The sequence below is a fragment of the Papio anubis genome, chromosome 13, assembly GCF_008728515.1.
Source record: "Papio anubis isolate 15944 chromosome 13, Panubis1.0, whole genome shotgun sequence".
Taxonomy (NCBI): Eukaryota; Metazoa; Chordata; class Mammalia; order Primates; family Cercopithecidae; genus Papio; species Papio anubis.
Window position 1 is genome coordinate 25524982 of NC_044988.1, and position 16813 is coordinate 25541794.

Genomic DNA, 16813 nt, shown 5'->3' on the forward strand with positions numbered 1-16813 from the left:
GGCTAACACAGTGAAACCCCGTCTCTACTAAAAATGCAAAAAAGTAGTTGGGCGTGGTGGCGGGCACCCGTAGCCCAAGGTACTCGGGAGGTTGATGCAGGAGAATGGCATGAACCTGGAAGGCGGAACTTGCAGTGAGCGGACATCGCACCACTGCATTCCAGCCTGGGTGACAGAGCGAGACTCTGTCTCAAAAAAAAAAAAAAAAAAGTGCTTAACTATCTAAAAGCATTCTTAGCTGGTGAGCCCTGCAAAAATAGATGGTGGTTTGGATTTGACTGAGTCTCAGACCACAGTTTGCCAATCCCTAGGTAAGATAATAGTATTGGTCATTGTACTCGGGTTATGTAAGAGAATGTCCTTGTTTTCAGAAAATACTACACATGAAAAATTTACAGGCAAAATGGCTGGCGTTATCTGGTGTGGCATCTTACCAAAATATCAGTCAGAAAAGAACTTTAGTTCTTTCAGCACCTCCACTCTCTTCCTCTGCTTCAACATCCTAGTGGACTCAGAAACCAGATTGTGCATGATAAAGGAGGTTGAGGAAGTTGGGAATACCAAGTGGGAGCAAAAGAAAAGAAGAGATCACGACTCACCCCTTGCCTCCACAAACTGCCACCCCAGCTTCGGTCCTAGCGTGGAGATGGCCACAGTTTGAGATCAAATTTGGTATTTTCATGGTTATATAGGACTAGGTATTTTAAAATATTAGACTGAGGCCGGGTGTGGTGGCTCATGCCTGTAATCCCAGCACTTTGGGAGGCTGAGGTGGGTGGATCGTGAGGTCAGGAGTTCAAGACCAGCCTGGTCAATATGGTGAAACCCCATCCCTACTAAAAATACAAAAATCAGCTGGGTATGGTGGCTTTGCCTGTAATCCCAGCTACTCAGGAGGCTGAGACAGGAGAATGGCTTGAACCCAGGAGGCAGAGGTTGCAGTGAGCTGAGATCGCGCCATGGCACTCTAGCCTGGGAGACAGATCAAGACTCTGTCTCACAAAAAAGATAAAAAACAAAAATAAATAAAATACTAGACTGAAAATATGCTTGCTACTTAAAGTGACTATAATATTTTCTAGGCCGGGCGCGGTGGCTCAAGCCTGTAATCCCAGCACTTTGGGAGGCGGAGACGGGCAGATCACAAGGTCAGGAGATCAAGACCATCCTGGCTAACACGGTGAAACCCCGTCTCTACTAAAAAATACAAAAAACTAGCCGGGCGAGGTGGCAGACGCCTGTAGTCCCAGCTACTCGGGAGGCTGAAGCAGGAGAATGGCGAAAACCCGGGAGGCGGAGCTTGCAGTGAGCTGAGATCCGGCCACTGCACTCCAGCCTGGGCGACAGAGCCAGACTCTATCTCAAAAAAAAATAAATAAATAAATAAATATATATATATATATATATATTTTTTTTTTTCTATTTCCCCAAAAAGAACCAAAAAGTCATTAAAATTGCTGACATTGGCTAGGCGCAGTGGCTCACGCCTGTGTTCCCAGCACTTTGGGAGGCCAAGGCAGGTATATCACCTGAGTTTGGGAGTTCGAGACCAACACAGTTTTGGAGTAGCCTGACCAACACAGAGAAACCCCGTCTCTACTAAAAGTATAAAATAAGCCAGACTTGGTGGCGCATGCCTGTAATCCCAGCTACTCGGGAGGCTGAGGCAGGAGAATTGCTTGAACCTGGGAGGTGGAGGTTTCGGTGAGCCGAGAATGCACCATTGCACTCCAGCCTGGGCAACAAGAGTGAAACTCCGTCTCAAAAAAAAAAAAAAAAAACACATTGCTGACATTTTCATCCAAGTGTCAGAAAATAATTAGTCAGATAAAGGGGTAAAGGAACAGCGAGAGAGAGATTTAAGTTGTGTAGAGGTGGAGGGAATTTGCTTCCTTTCCCCTTCTCAAGGTTTGATCATTTGAGTCTATAAAACAGACTGACAATAGACAGAAGAACAAGAAAAAAAAAGGATACAAATGTAATAATGTGCACATGGACATAGTGTCCTGCAAATATGAGACTCAAAGAAGAGCCAGATGACTGAAGCTTTTATGCTATACAGAAAAGAATAGAGTCTTGGAGCCCAGTGACAGGTTACAGGCGGGAGTGGGGAGGAAATCCAGGGTGGGCAAAGACTGTCTTGTTAGGCAGATGAAGTCCCTCAGGTAGCAGAACTCAGAATAATTAGATGGGGCCAGGTGGTGACTCTTGCCTATAATCCCAGCACTTTGGGAGGCTGAGGCAGGAAGATCACAGGAATCTAGAAGTTGGAGACCAGCTGGGCAACATAGTGGGACTCTGTACAGAAAACAATTTAAAAATTAGCAGGTCATGGTGGTGCAGCCTGTGGTCCCAGCTACTAGGGATGCTGAGGTGGGAAGATTATTTGAACTCAAATGTCAAGCCTGCAGTGCAGCAGGATGATGCCACTGTACTCCAGCTTGGGCAACAGACTGAGACAGACGAAAGAAAAGAACAGAAAAGAACAGAACAGAAAAGAAAAGAAGGAGGAGGGATGAGAGGGATGGGAGGCAGGGAGGGAGGAAAGAAGGAGAGGAGAGGAGGGGAGAGGAGGCGAGGGGAGGGGAGGGGAGAGGAGAGGAGAGGAAAGGGGAGAGAAAGAGAGAAGATTAGATGGGAGAGCCTGTGGTAAAAGTTTCTTCGTCAGACCTTTAAAAGTGTCTGACTTTTAGTCTGCTTCTCCTGTGGGTTAATCTTTCCTAGATCTGGATAAGACAGATAAGGGAGGCCTCAGAGCAGACTGTTTTGTGTCTGCTGTTTCTCACTAATGTAGATTTCCTCTACAGATGCAAATCTCCCCTACAAAAGCACAGCTTTGCAGAGCTATTCCTGTGGTCTGCAGCCCCTCTGAATAGCCATATCAAGATACAAAAAAAAAAAAAAAAATGTATTTTGGGGTGGTATATTTTGGTTTCCTCCTGTTGTTTCCTGATTATGTTCTATGAGTCCTGATTTTCAACAGTGATATAACCTAGAGGGTGGCAAGAGAAGATATGGTAGAGAAGGTGGCAAGGGCCAGATTTGAAGGAAGAATGAGTCATATGAGAGTTTGGGACTTTTCCCTAAAGGCTTTTTAAAAAAGCCTTTGAAACCAGGCATGGTGGCTCACACCTATAATCCTATCATTTTGGAGGGCCAAAGCAGGAAGGTCACTTGAGGCTAGGAGTTTGAGGCCAGCCTGGGCAACATAAGGAGACCCCGTCTCCTCAAAAAATTTTCAAAATTAGCCAGGCATGGTGGCACACACCTTAGTCCTAGCTAATCAGAAGGCTGAGGTGGGAGGATAACTTGAGCTCAGGAGTTTGAGCTGGAGTGAGCTATGATTAACCAATGCACTCCAGCCTGGGCAACAGAGTGAGACCCCATCTCAAACAAACAACAACAAAAAAGCCGTTGAAGAGTTTGAGATGGGGGAATTTTGTGACTGAAGTTGTGTTTTTTAAAAAATCCTTCTAGTTTCAGGCTAAATGATTATTTGAGGGGCAGTAGAGGCAGGAATCACCAAAAGGAGGACATGGTTTTGGCAAAATATGATGGTGGTTTGATCCAGAGTAGTGATAGTGAAGATAAAAGAAATGGAGGGCAAGAAAGAAAATAAACCTTTAATCTGAGGAATTCAAGCCCCTTTAAAACATCAGGTCCAAAGAGGCATTTGAAATGTCACAGCATGGCCAAGTACAATGGCTCACATCTGTAATCCCAACACTTTGGGAAGCTGAGACAAGATTGCTTGAGCCCAGGAATTTGAGACCAGCCTGGGCAACATAGTGAGACCCCATCTCTACTAAAAGTAATAAGATTAGTTGGGTTGGGGGCAGTGGCTCACACCTATAGTCCCAGCTCTGGGGAGGCTGAGGTGGGAGGATCACTTGAGCCTGGGAAGTCGAGGCTGCAGTGAGCTGAGATTGCACTACTACACTCCAGCCTGGGTGACAGAGTGAGACCCTGTCTCAAAACAAAACAAAACAAAAATAAACATTAGCTGGGCATAGTGGCACTCACCTGTAGTCCTAGCTACCTGGAAGGCCAATGCAGGATGATCGCTTAAGCCCAGGAGTCTGAGACCAACCTAGGCAACACAGCAAGATCCCATCTCTGCAAAAAAGAAAAAAAAATTTATTAAAATAAAATGTGACAGCAGCCATGTCTCATTCCCTCGCTGAGCTAAATAAGGAAGCCACTTGCTCTGTGGGCTCTATACTGACTGACGCCAAGTAGTCATGAAATCCTAACAACGTCATACGCTGGACACATAATTCATACCCTATGGTTCACCAGTGTATACCCAGTCATTAATCCATGTTATTCCTGTAAACCAATGAGAATTCCTGTCAAACAGTTTTGTTTTCGCCCATTCCTTGTTTCCTTTTTGCCTTTGAAAACCTGCTGTAGCGAAGGCTGAACGGAGCATTCGCCAAAGCAACTTGGAAGTGTGTCCTGGGCAGCTGTCCTCACTTTGGCTTAAGTAAACTCTTCAAAATTATATTGTGTGTCTCAGCTTCTTCCTTTAGGTTGACACAGATTTTGAGAGAAGTGATAAGCTTGATAATAATTGGGGATGGACTTGTGGGAAGTCAAGGGCAGCCCCCACGTTACTGATTTGAGCCGCTTATTAGTCAGCAGCACCATTTCTGGAGACTGGGAACTCTGTTGATCTTGAAAGAGACACAGGGCAGACGATGTTGTCTCCATCTTATTGATGTAGTGACTAATATTCAAGAAAATCAGGTAATTTGCTGAAGTCCACACATATTATTTCTGAGAGCCGCTGCCTTGTTTGCTACTTCAAATGACAATGCTTGAGCCGTTTGGTGTTAGTTCCCTTTGACTGCATTTGGAAACAAATGCGCCCCCATAGGTGAAGTTAACTGTGTGATTTAAAGAAAGAGAGGAAGAAACTGGGTTCTGATCTAATTTTCTTTACTTTTTTTTTTTTTTTTGAGACACAGTCTTGCTCTGTCGCCCAGGCTGGAGTGCAGTGGCCAGATCTCAGCTCACTGCAAGCTCCGCCTCCCGGGTTTACGCCATTCTCCTGCCTCAGCCTCCCGAGTAGCTGGGACTACAGGCGCTCGCCACCTCGCCCGGCTAGCTTTTTGTATTTTTTTTAGTAGAGACGGGGTTTCACCGTGTTAGCCAGGATGGTCTCGATCTCCTGACCTCGTGATCCGCCCATCTCGGCCTCCCAAAGTGCTGGGATTACAGGCTTGAGCCACCGCGCCCGGCCCTGATCTAATTGTCAAAGTATTTATACGTTCAGCAGTTTCAGCAAAATATCATTATGCTTCTTGGAATCATAGAAACATCCCATGAAATCTTTTATTTCAATACAGTTGAAAAACTCTGAACTTGCCCAAGTAACGTTTTGTTTCTCACCCTGCCCCGGGATTCTGAAACTTATCTTTTAGAGCAGTGTTTCTCAAGCCTTAATGTACAAGGTTGGGCCCAGAGGTGCACACCTGTAATTCCAGCACTTTGGGAGGCTGAGGCAGTGGATCACCTGAGGTCAGAAGTTTGAGATCAGCCTGGCCGACATGGCGAAACCTGTCTCTACTAAAAATACAAAAATTAGCCAGATATGGTGGCGGGTGCCTGTAATCCCAGCTATTTGGGAGGCTGGGGCAGGAGAATCGTTTGAATCTGGGAGGCAGAGATTGCAGTGAACCGAGATCAAGATCGCGCCACTGCACTCTGGCCTGGGGAACAGAGCAAGACTCCGTCTCCAAAAAACAACAACAAAACACCTTAATATGCATCACCTGGAGATCTTGTTAAAATGCCAATTCTGCTTCAATAGGTCTGGGGTGGGGCCCCAAGTTTCTGCATTTTTTAACAAGCTCCCAGGGGATGCCCATGATGCTGACTGACTTTTAAGAAATCAGAGTTCTACAGTGGCTCACGCCTGTAATCCCAGCACTTTGGGAGGCTGAGGCAGGCGGATCATGAGGTCAGGAGATTGAGACCATCCTGGCTAACACAGTGAAACCCCGTCTCTACTAACAAAAAGTAGCCGGGCATGGTGGCGGGCGCCTGCAGTCCAGCTACTTGGGAGGCTGAGGCAGGGGAATGGCGTGAACCCGGCAGGTGGAGCTTGCAGTGAGCCGAGATCGCGCCACTGCACTCCAGCCTGGGTGACAGAGCAAGACTCCCTCTCAAAAAAAAAAGAAATCAGAGTTTTCGATGTGCTCACTACTTCTCCAAGTACACATGGGCACTGAGACAGGACCCAAAGGAATTTCAGAAATGTAATTATATTGGGGATAAACAAAACTAGATCTTGCAAAATGATGAGGCAGACAAATGTTATCAGGCCTATTTTTCTACTTTCCAAATTCCTTCCCTGGCTCAGCACCTTGCCTGGGCCTTAGCCCGTCTTTCTGCAGCTGGTTAACTAATCCTTGCCTGCGGGCAGACAGAAAGGTGGTTTTTCCTGTTACATCTTCCCCATCCCTCCCTGGGAAGCTGCATTTTCAGATGCACTTTCAAATTTCAAGACCCAAAGAAATAAATGTTTAATGTGGAATGACAGGCAATACTTCGATATTTGTAGGGAAGGGTCCCTGCTCAGCACTCCTCCAGTACCAGTTCTAGACGGATCTTGGAGAAGCGAAGAAACTCAGCTTGTTGAAGTGGCTCATCCTATAGGAAATACTTTCTCCAGCTTATTTCTCTGTGCCACTTTAAAATCAATCTACGATATGCCAAATATTAACAAGGAAAAAATTATCTCCGAAGAAGACACTGGCAATTTTGCCTGTGCTCTCCTCAGTCAGAGGCGATGTGGGGTGTAGGGAGCGTTGTAGAACTGTCAGTGAGTTAAGGGATAAACATGTTGAGATAGATTGGATTAGACAGCATTGTTCCAATTAATCATGCTGAATTTAGGGCCAGGAGACATTAGATTCTGCTCTTGGTTTTGACATTTACATTCTCTGTGACCTTGAGCAGGTCATTTCATGTGTTTGGTTGTAGTTTTTTCACATGTAAAGGGCAACAACAGGATAAAATGAGTTCTAAGTTTCCTCCTGATTCTACAATCTTTGTTTCTGAAGTTGTTTCAGTGCAAGCTGGCGTGCAGTGGCGCGATCCCGGCTCACTGCAACCTCCACCTCCCGGTTCAAGCAATTCTCCTGCCTCAGCCTCCCAAGCAGCTGGGATTATAGGCGCGTGTCACCACGCCCGGCTAATTTTTTGTATTTTTAGTAGAGATGGGGCTTCACCGTGTTAGCCAGGATGGTCTCTATCTCCTGACCTCATGATCCGCCTGCCTTGGCCTCCCAAAGTGCTGGGATTACAGGTGTGAGCCACTGCACCCGGCCCTGAAGTTGATTTTTTTTTTTTTTTTTTTTTGAGACGGAGTATCGCTCTGTCGCCCGGGCTGGAGTGCAGTGGCCGGATCTTGGCTCACTGCAAGCTCCGCCTCCCGGGTTCACGCCATTCTCCTGCCTCAGCCTCCTGAGTAGCTGGGACTACAGGCGCCTGCCACCGCGCCCGGCTAATTTTTTGTATTTTTAGTAGAGACGGGGTTTCACCGTGGTCTCGATCTCCTGACCTTGTGATCCGGCCACCTCGTCCTCCCAAAGTGCTGGGATTACAGGCGTGAGCCACCGCGCCTGGCAAAAAAAATAACTTTTAAACTGCAGGTTTTCACAGTGGCTGGTCATCAAAATCTCTTTGGAGAGCTTTCAAAAGTATGGATCTCTTTCTACTCTGTTCTGATTATTTGTGGATGCAGCCTTGGAAACTATTTTCCAGAAGTTCTCCAAGTAAATTCTGTCCATTAGACAAATTTGGGAATCATTAATCCAAGCCACAAGGGGGCGCCCAGAAGATGCTGCTTTTCTTCTCAGTGATTTTAAAAATCCTTTTGAAAATTAAAATAAAAATAAAATTGATTTTCCATTTCTGTATCTAATTTTGTTTTATATTATTTGAAAGAAATTTCTGATTGAAAGCATCTCTTTGGTATTTTAGGTTTAATTATTTGCTGGGTGAGCTAAAGTTGTATTAATATAATGTGTACATAATCTCCAGCATTATAGACATAAAATTACATACAAAATGAATGTAATCTTCAGTATTTAAGCTAAGGTTGGAGGTTTGGAGTATGGCAAGCTGTATCTTGATGTGAATGAAACTTAAATGTTCCAAGTTTTCCTAGACGATTCCTTGACCCATGGCCCCACATTTCCCTTGATCTTTTTGGAGGAGCTTCTAGAAAGAGTAGGTCATACTTTTTGTCCCCGAAAATGACTCTATCATTTTTCTCCTCAAACATGTTTGTTTGTTTGTTTGTTTGTTTATTTTGGGGGACAGAGGCTGAAGTGCAGGGGCATGATCTCCACTCACTTCAACCTCCACCTCCTGGGTTCAAGTGATTCTCATGCCTCAGTCTCCACAGTAGCTGGGATTACAGGTGCATGCCACCACATTTTTCTATTTTTAGTAGAGACTGGGTTTCACCATGTTGGCCAGGCTTGTCTGGAACTCCTGACCTCAAGCTATCCGCCTGCCTTGGCCTCTCAAAGTGCTGTGATTACAGGCGTGAGCACTGCGCCCGGCCAAAACACGTTTCTTAATTTTAATTTTTTTTTTCTCTAAACAAGTTTTGTTTAAATTATTTGTAAAATGAAGTTAATAAAAGAACAAACCTGTTAGGATTGTTTTGAGGATTAAATGGATTAATATACCTAAAGTGTTAGGAACTGTGCCTAGCATATAATTAGCATTCAATAGATATAAACTATTCATATTTTTCTTAGGTTCTATTTATTATTCTCTGTCTTGACAGGGTCTCCACCGCTCAGTTACCCAGTCCCAAAACTCAGATTCCACTCTTTTCACCCCTGTCCCTCAGATACCACATGCAATTGGCAAAATTTACTTCTCTCTCGAATGTACTCTCTCCTCTCCATTCCCACAGACATACCCCTCATTTAATTTCTCATTAGTTTAGTTCCAGGCCTCTGGTATATATTCCTGAAGAACTCCCTACCCCCATGAGAGTGACTGTTCTAAAACACAAATCTGATCATGTTCTCCCACTAATGAAATCACTTCAATGGCTGTATGCGATTTACTCTCAAAGGGTTCAAAAAATGATATATATATATTGAAGGAAAGAGAGGGAGAATGAAAAATGCGGCAAAATGTTAACAGTAGATAAATGGTATGCAGGTATGTTGTACAATCTTTTTTATTGTGGCAACTTTTCTGTAAGCTTATATTTATTTTCAAAACAAAGTTAAACAAACGAAACAAAATGCTTCACTGGCTTTCCTCAGAATGATATCCAAAGTCCTTACCTACTTCTCCAGATTTATCTGCTGTTTTTCTCCCTTGATGTTTAAGCTTCAGCCATAATACATGATTTTAGTTCATTATCTGTAAGCTTGCTGTTTTCCAAATTGAAATGCTGTGGTCTTTCCAAGTTGTCTCCCTGGAAAACTCCTATTTATACTTCAATACCCAGAGCATAATCCCTTCTCTGTGATACCTGTGTTACTGGACTGAATTAATCATCTGCCCCCGCCCCTCCATCCCCAGGTTCACTGTGTTTCTCATTTTGCCTCTTCACCCCTTTTATCACATCGTGTAATTCATCTATTTCCTCTTCTTATCTCAGAGTTCTCAGAACAGAGGCCCCCAGGTCTTTTTCATTGTTGCATCCCCAGAGGCTGAAATCCTGATTTCTGCCTGCTCGTGTTTGCAAGTTCATTTTTAGTTGCCAGCTGTGCTGGTTTCTCACCTTCTGCCATTTGAAGTGGCCACAGTGGCACTCAGCTTGCGGCTGCTTCCTGTTGTTGCCAGCTGAGCCTTGGCTTCTAGCTACTCTCCGTATTTTTTTATTGTTATTTGTTTCCCCATGTGAAGGAAGTGAGCCTGTATCGACGCAGAGCTGAAATCTAGCGATCATCATCAAGGGCTCACGCCCGCCCTTGCCGCTCCAGTGACCACCTTCCCTTTACCCTAATTCTGTGTTTTAGAGCCAGTTGCTTTACATCGAGGAGTCTCCATTTTCTTCTCCAGGAGGGTATACTTGAGTCCAACATTCCTTGTAAGAGTGGGTTTTTATTTTATTTTATTTTATTTTTCGCTTAGTCCTCTTGTTCAGAGAGTGCATACAGTTCATTTGATCTAATCCTTTGTGCTAATTTGTCAAAGTTCGTCAAACATTAATAGAAACTAGTTATTTCCTTAGAGTTATGTAAGTCAAAGGCCAGCGTGCTACACTCTTTGTGAATGTGTGTCTTTTTGGATTATGTTTTCATTCTACAGATATTTTAGGAAAAGGTAAGCTTAGCCCATTTCTAGCAATAAACAGCTTTTCTAAAAGTTCCAAGTTTTCATTGCTTTCAAAAATACTTGTTTTGTGACTAAGAAATAAAGGGAGCCTCTAGAGAAGAAAAATATCGATATTGGTTATAAAGCACATTCACTCTGAGATACCAATATCGCTTCACTTGTGTGTGAACAGAAGAAGTGTGACTCTGAAATGAATGCTTCACGACAGCAAGGATCATGTCTTTCTTTCTTGTTCAACACCCTATGTCCAGTGCCTTGAACAGTTCCTGACCCATGGTAAGAGCTCAACAAATATTTGGTGGGTGCCTCAGTGAATGAAGTCAGCGAGCCTGTTTGGGAGGATATCATAGTTCAAGGAGCTTAAATATATTGAAGCAAGTGGAAAACAGGACCCTGACTAGCTTCTTTGGGCCTTGAAATTTGTCATGAGAATACCACATGATGCATCTGCTTTAGCTATAATGAAGATGTTCAGCCATGCCTGGTCAAGGCCATCTCGTGGTGGATCATCTCTAAACGTTTCTGGAATGGACAGTTGTAACAATATTTTTTGGTCACTTTGTGTTCCTGCTGTTGTATGTTGCAGCATTTTGAGCCAGAGGTTTTCTGGAGTAGTTTTACTGTAATAATGGGCTGAGTTACTGACAGCCATCCCCTTTCTTATCTGCTTTTTATCAACACAGTACAGTTTCCTGTACCTCTCAGTGATGGGGAAATGATACAGCTGACATTAGTACACATGAGTAACCCAAAGTTATTTTGTATTCATCTTCCAGGTCATATGCTCTAATTTTACTCATGTTTTAAATGATTTGCAGTTATTTTCTTTAAGACCCATTTTATTTTCTCTTTGAGTTCATGTTCTTTTTCTTGGCAACCATGCCTAGATTTTCTTTTCTTCTTTTCTTTCTTTCTTTCTTTCTTTTTTTTTTTTTTTTTTGAGACAGGGTCTCACTCTGTTGCCCAGGATGGAGTGCAGTGGTGCGATCTTGGCTCATTGCAACCTCCACTCCCCAGGTTCAAATAATTCTCTCTGCCTCAGCCTCCCAAGTAGCTGGGATTACAGGCACCTGCCACCAAGCCCAGCTAATTTTTGTATTTTTACTAGGGACGGGGTTTCACCATGTTGGGCAGGCAAGTCTCAAACCCCTGGCCTCAAGTGATCCACCCACCTCGGCCTCCCAAAGTGCTGGGATTACAGGCATGAGCCACTGCGCCAGCCGTCTAGATATTCTTTTTTTTTTTTTTTTTTTTTTTTGAGACAGAGTCTTGCTGTGTCGCCCAGGCTGGAGTGCAGTGTCATGATTTGCAACCTCCACTTCCCGGGTTCGAGCAATTCTCTGCCTCAGCCTCCTGAGTCTCTGGGATTACAGGCGCCCACCTGAGATTTCAGGCGTGAGCCACTGTGCCCGGCTGATATTCTTGATCTATTGTTTGCTTCAGATTTTCTGAAAACTTTGCTCCTTCGCTGCATGTTAAGTCTGCAAAATTGACAAATGACAATGTCGGGGCAGTGGAGGAGAAAGAGGCCTTCAGATATACTCTATAAATCATCAACATATGATGCGTTATGTATTCTCAGCATAAACTGGAAAGGAAAAAACTTGCCACAAATAGGAGTGACTCCTTTGGGCTTAAACTGGATTGGCAGCAACACAGATTCTGCTGTGGGTTGAAGTCATTTTCTACCTCGGCACTACTCAGTCCATGGGGAATGGTGAAGTTATGATTTCGCAGCAAGATTCTGGGAGCAGGCCAGCATCTACATCTGTTCTAAACTGTAAGTGGACTGGAAAAATGCTTTGAAAAAAAGCCAGGGTAGGGAGGTGGAAGAGAACACAAAACCTTTACTCTCAAAAAGGCCATGGACAATGAATCGATCAATTACAAAGACATTAGATTTAGAGAAAAGTTTTTACAGAAACAACATGTATATAATAATCCTGTCTTCATCTTCATCTGTTAAGTTTCACTCTCATTTCTGACCATTCAAGAGTCATAATACATAATACAGGAAAACCGTATTAGGGAGGACTGAAACGTGACTTACGATACTTGGGATGAGTCTTTAATGATTGAAATTCAGTGCTTTGGTAACACTTAGTAGACATTCAACACGTTTTAGTGAATTGCATAATGGATCTCTCTTCTCCAAATATGTGACTACACCATCTTATAGAAACCATTTGTTTTCATTTTTAAATTTTTTTCCACCAAGCAGTTCTCTGTTAATTGAATAACATTAAGACCATGGGAGGAGTGTGGCCCACTTACTGGAAAGAGTTTGGAAACAGGCTGGCCTGGGTTCAAGTTCTCTCTCTATTTCCTGGCTGTGCTACATCAGGCAAGTTGCTCTCTGACCCTCAGCTTTTTCACCTGAAGCGGGGAGAGTCATGACGAATTCATGGTTGTCCTGAGGACCGAGTGAATCCTTGGGAACACAGAAAGCACAGGATAAGTGTCAGCTCCCTTTCTCTCTCATCTCCGTGAGTTCCATTTTCTTCTGTCTTCTCGTTGTCCTCCAGACACTGGTGTAGATCCACAGTCTTGATTTCTGGAAAAGGTATCTTTGTCTGATTGGAGTCAGTGAAACAAACTTGGTTTGTACAAACTTTAAATTATTTTTTTCTGGCCGGGCGCGGTGGCTCAAGCCTGTAATCCCAGCACTTTGGGAGGCCGAGATGGGCGGATCACGAGGTCAGGAGATCGAGACCATCCTGGCTAACACGGTGAAACCCCGTCTCTACTAAGAAATACAAAAAATATCCGGCCACTGCACTCCAGCCTGGGCGACAGCGCGAGACTCCGTCTCAAAAAAAAAAAAAAAAAAAATTTATTTTTTTTGATAGCCAAAAGTAAGCAAAAAAAAAAAAAAAAACACAAGATGGAAAAACAGATTAAGTGGCATCTATGCACAAGGAGGGAAATTCTGAGCCCATTTGGATCAATCACTATGGATTTTGGGAAGCTGGGGCAAGAGTCAACTGGGCTATTTAGCCAAAATGCCAGATTGTCGGAAAAACTTTGAAATGACAGTTAAATCTCAGTAAGCAGCAGATAGATAATTCAAAACAATAGTAATGGTTGAAATAATTTCTGTATGACTTGCAAATATATATGTTTTTAGTTTTTCAGAAAAGCACAATGTATTTCCTAATTAATTAACAGAACATACAAAAAAAAAAAAAAAAAAAGCTCAAAAGGGTCCCTGGGGCCTTAGTGAGCCCCTTTCAGTCATGGCTTTCTTATGTAAGATGGGAGGATTGAAGGATTGAAATGGAATTAATTATTTCTAAGGTCCCTTGTTTAATCTAACATTCCAAGATTTTGTGCTTTTAAAAAACTGATATTGGCTGGGTGCAGTGGCTCAAGCCTGTAATCCCAGCACTTTGGGAGGCCGAGATGGGTGGATCACGAGGTCAGGAGATCGAGACCATCCTGGCTAACACGGTGAAACCCCGTCTCAACTACAAAAAATTACAAAAAAACTAGCCGGGCGAGGTGGCGGGCGCCTGTAGTCCCAGCTGCTGGGGAGGCTGAGGCAGGAGAATGGCGTAAACCCGGGAGGCAGAGCTTGCAGTGAGCCGAGATCCGGCCACTGCACTCCAGCCTGGGCCACGGAGCGAGACTCAGTCTAAAAAAAAAACCAAAAAAACAAAACAAACCAAAAAAACCCCCTGACATTAAAATTATTTTAAACTTCCTATATTAACAACAGATAACAGTGATTTACTGAGACTTTATTTAATGTAAATGACTCAGGTCATTCATTCCCTACAATAGTCCCAAAAAGTAGGTACCATTATTATTCCCATTTTATAGATAAGGAAACTGAAGCTAAGAGAATTTAAGTAATTTTTTCAAGATCACTCAGTTAAGAAACAGTAGAGTTAAGATTTAACTGGGACTTTCTGAGTCTATAATTCATGCTTTTAACCCAAACCTATACTGTCTCCCATTATACAGTACACACATTGTTCATCGAAAATGGAATTAGCTTTATTGGCAACAGAGAAAATTCAATCTTGAGGAAAACATTATCTTAAATAAATGGTACAGTGAATAATTATACATATTGAAACCAAGGAATTTTCCAGTGCTTTGGACAGTGAGTCCTGTGGGTGGCCACAGTGTTTTATTTATCTGGCTCCTTCTTGCCAGATATAATAGGTATTGAGTAAATTTTTATTGACTGAAATCTATACTGCATGACTTCATTATTAATCATTATAAAGGTCTTGAAGGCTGGAAACAACTTTTATAGCTCATTTCATCTATCGACTCCCTAGGCCACCCCCAATGTTTTATAGAAGAAGGAACTGAAAAGAGGGGAGACTGTGAGATGTAAAAAGCACCCAGGGCTCCTAATTCACAGTCCAGGCCTCTTTCTACTTTGCTGTCATATGGAATTCTTTGCTTCCTGAAAGACTGTTACTTCCTGACCGTGTATTCACGGCGTTCAAAGCCCAGCTCTGCACTGGTTGAGATACTCAGTCCTTCAGTGTAAGCCCTCTCCATTTTTGTCCATTATCCACTCTTGAAACAGGCTGGGGGCATGGCAGGAAATGCCAGCTGGCATGGCAGAGCACTCCCTTGAGAAAGGACTAATTTTGCCTGGCCTTGGAGAACTTGCTTGCCTTTTCGCAGCTGTGTCTGCACCAATATGTCTAGATGTACAAGAGCCAAGGGGATGTTTCACCATCTGCCGGTTCAGTGGGGAATTGGTCTTTCTGCTATGCTCACAGGGTGTTGGAAGGTTTAGTGGCTCAGGAACAGCCTGCTGAGGCGCTCCTTTTTGGATAGAATGTTATTCACAGAAAGGAAACTGTGCTGAGCTCCAGAGCCAAGGGTGTGCTTGAGGCTTGACAAATGGTTTGCACACAACTGCAACGGCAAGCGTGCTCTGAACACACTGCAGCTCTGATGCGAACTTTCTCTTATATGCCCTATCACATTTGGACAATCAACTGAGAAGCGTCTGGCTTAAGAAAAAGAAATCACTTTTTCTTCATTAAAAAAATGCTACAGGCCGGGCGCGGTGGCTCAAGCCTGTAATCCCAGCACTTTGGGAGGCCCAGGCGGGCGGATCACGAGGTCAGGAGATTGAGACCATCCTGGCTAACACGGTGAAACCCCGTCTCTACTAAAAAATACAAAAAAACTAGCCAGGCAAGGTGGCAGGCGCCTGTAGTCCCAGCTACTCGGGAGGCTGAGGCAGGAGAATGGCGTAAACCTGGGAGGCAGAGCTTGCAGTGAGCCGAGATCTGGCCACTGCACTCCAGCCTGGGCGACACAGCGAGACTCCGTCTCAAAAAACAAAACAAAAAAATACTACATATTTATTGTAGAAAATTTAGAAGTACAGAAAAATACAGAGAAGGAAATAAACACTCTTCATCACATTACCATTCAGGGAGAATCACTGTGACATTGTTGTTATATACTCTTTACAGTTTTAAAAATGATATTTGTGGCTAGGCGCAGTGGCTCTTGCCCGTAATCCCAGCACTTTGGGAGGCCGAGGCGGGTGGATCACCTGAGGTCAGGAGTTCGAGACCAGCCTGGCCGACATGGTGAAACCTTGTTTCTACTAAAAATACAAAATATTGGCCCGGCATGGTGGCGCGTGCCTATAGTCCCAGCTACTCAGGAGGCTGAGGCAGGAGAATTGCTTGAAACCAGGAGGCAGAGGTTGCAGTGAGCCGAGATCATGTCATTGCATTCCAGCCAGGGCAAGAGTGAAACTATCTCAAAAAAAAAAAAAAAAAGATATTTGTATGAATTCTATGTGTTTGTATATGTGTGTGTGTAGATATTCTTTTTTCTTAAAATACATCATAAACATCTTCTTATACCATTAAATCTTATTTTACAATATTTTCAGCAGCCTATAGTATTCTATCATATGCTTGTACCGTAATGCAGTTAACCAGTTCCCTATTGTTGGGTACTTAAATTTCTTCAGTTTTTTTTTGTAATTATAAATAATGCTGTGATGAAAATCCTTTCCCCCTAACTCTGATTGTTTTCATAAGCAAATTCTTTTTTTTCCCCCAAAGAGGGTCTTGCTATATTGCCCAGGCTAGAGTGCAGTGTCATGATCATAGCTCACTGCCTCCTTGACTTCATGGACTCAAGCAGTCCTCTGCCTCAGCCTCTGAAGTAGCTGAGACTACATTCATAAGCCACTATGCCCGGATACTTTTTTTAGTTTTTATTTTTGTAGAGACAGGATTTCAACATGTTGCTCAAGCTGGTCTTGAACTCCTGGCCCCAAGCAATCCTCCCACCTCAGCCTCCCAAAGTACTGGGATTCTGGGATTGAGCCACCGTGCCCAGCTATATGCAAATTCTTAACAGCAAAATTGTTGAGTCAAAAGTCGTGACTATTTTCTACTTGGTATCCATTGCCAAACTGCCTTCCAGCATTATGCCAATTTATATTCCTACCAATGGCATATTAGAGGGCAAATTTGCTAGTGTCCTCACT

General features: G+C 43.5%; 1 long non-coding RNA gene across 1 annotated transcript; it reads left to right on the plus strand.

Annotated features, from left to right (window-relative positions):
* The first annotated feature begins 8609 nt into the window (after positions 1-8609).
* LOC108582435 lies at positions 8610-12956 on the plus strand. The gene is made up of 2 exons (XR_001895935.3): positions 8610-10599; positions 11906-12956. It is a non-coding gene; the product is annotated as an uncharacterized LOC108582435 (long non-coding RNA).
* Positions 12957-16813: the final 3857 nt, after the last annotated feature.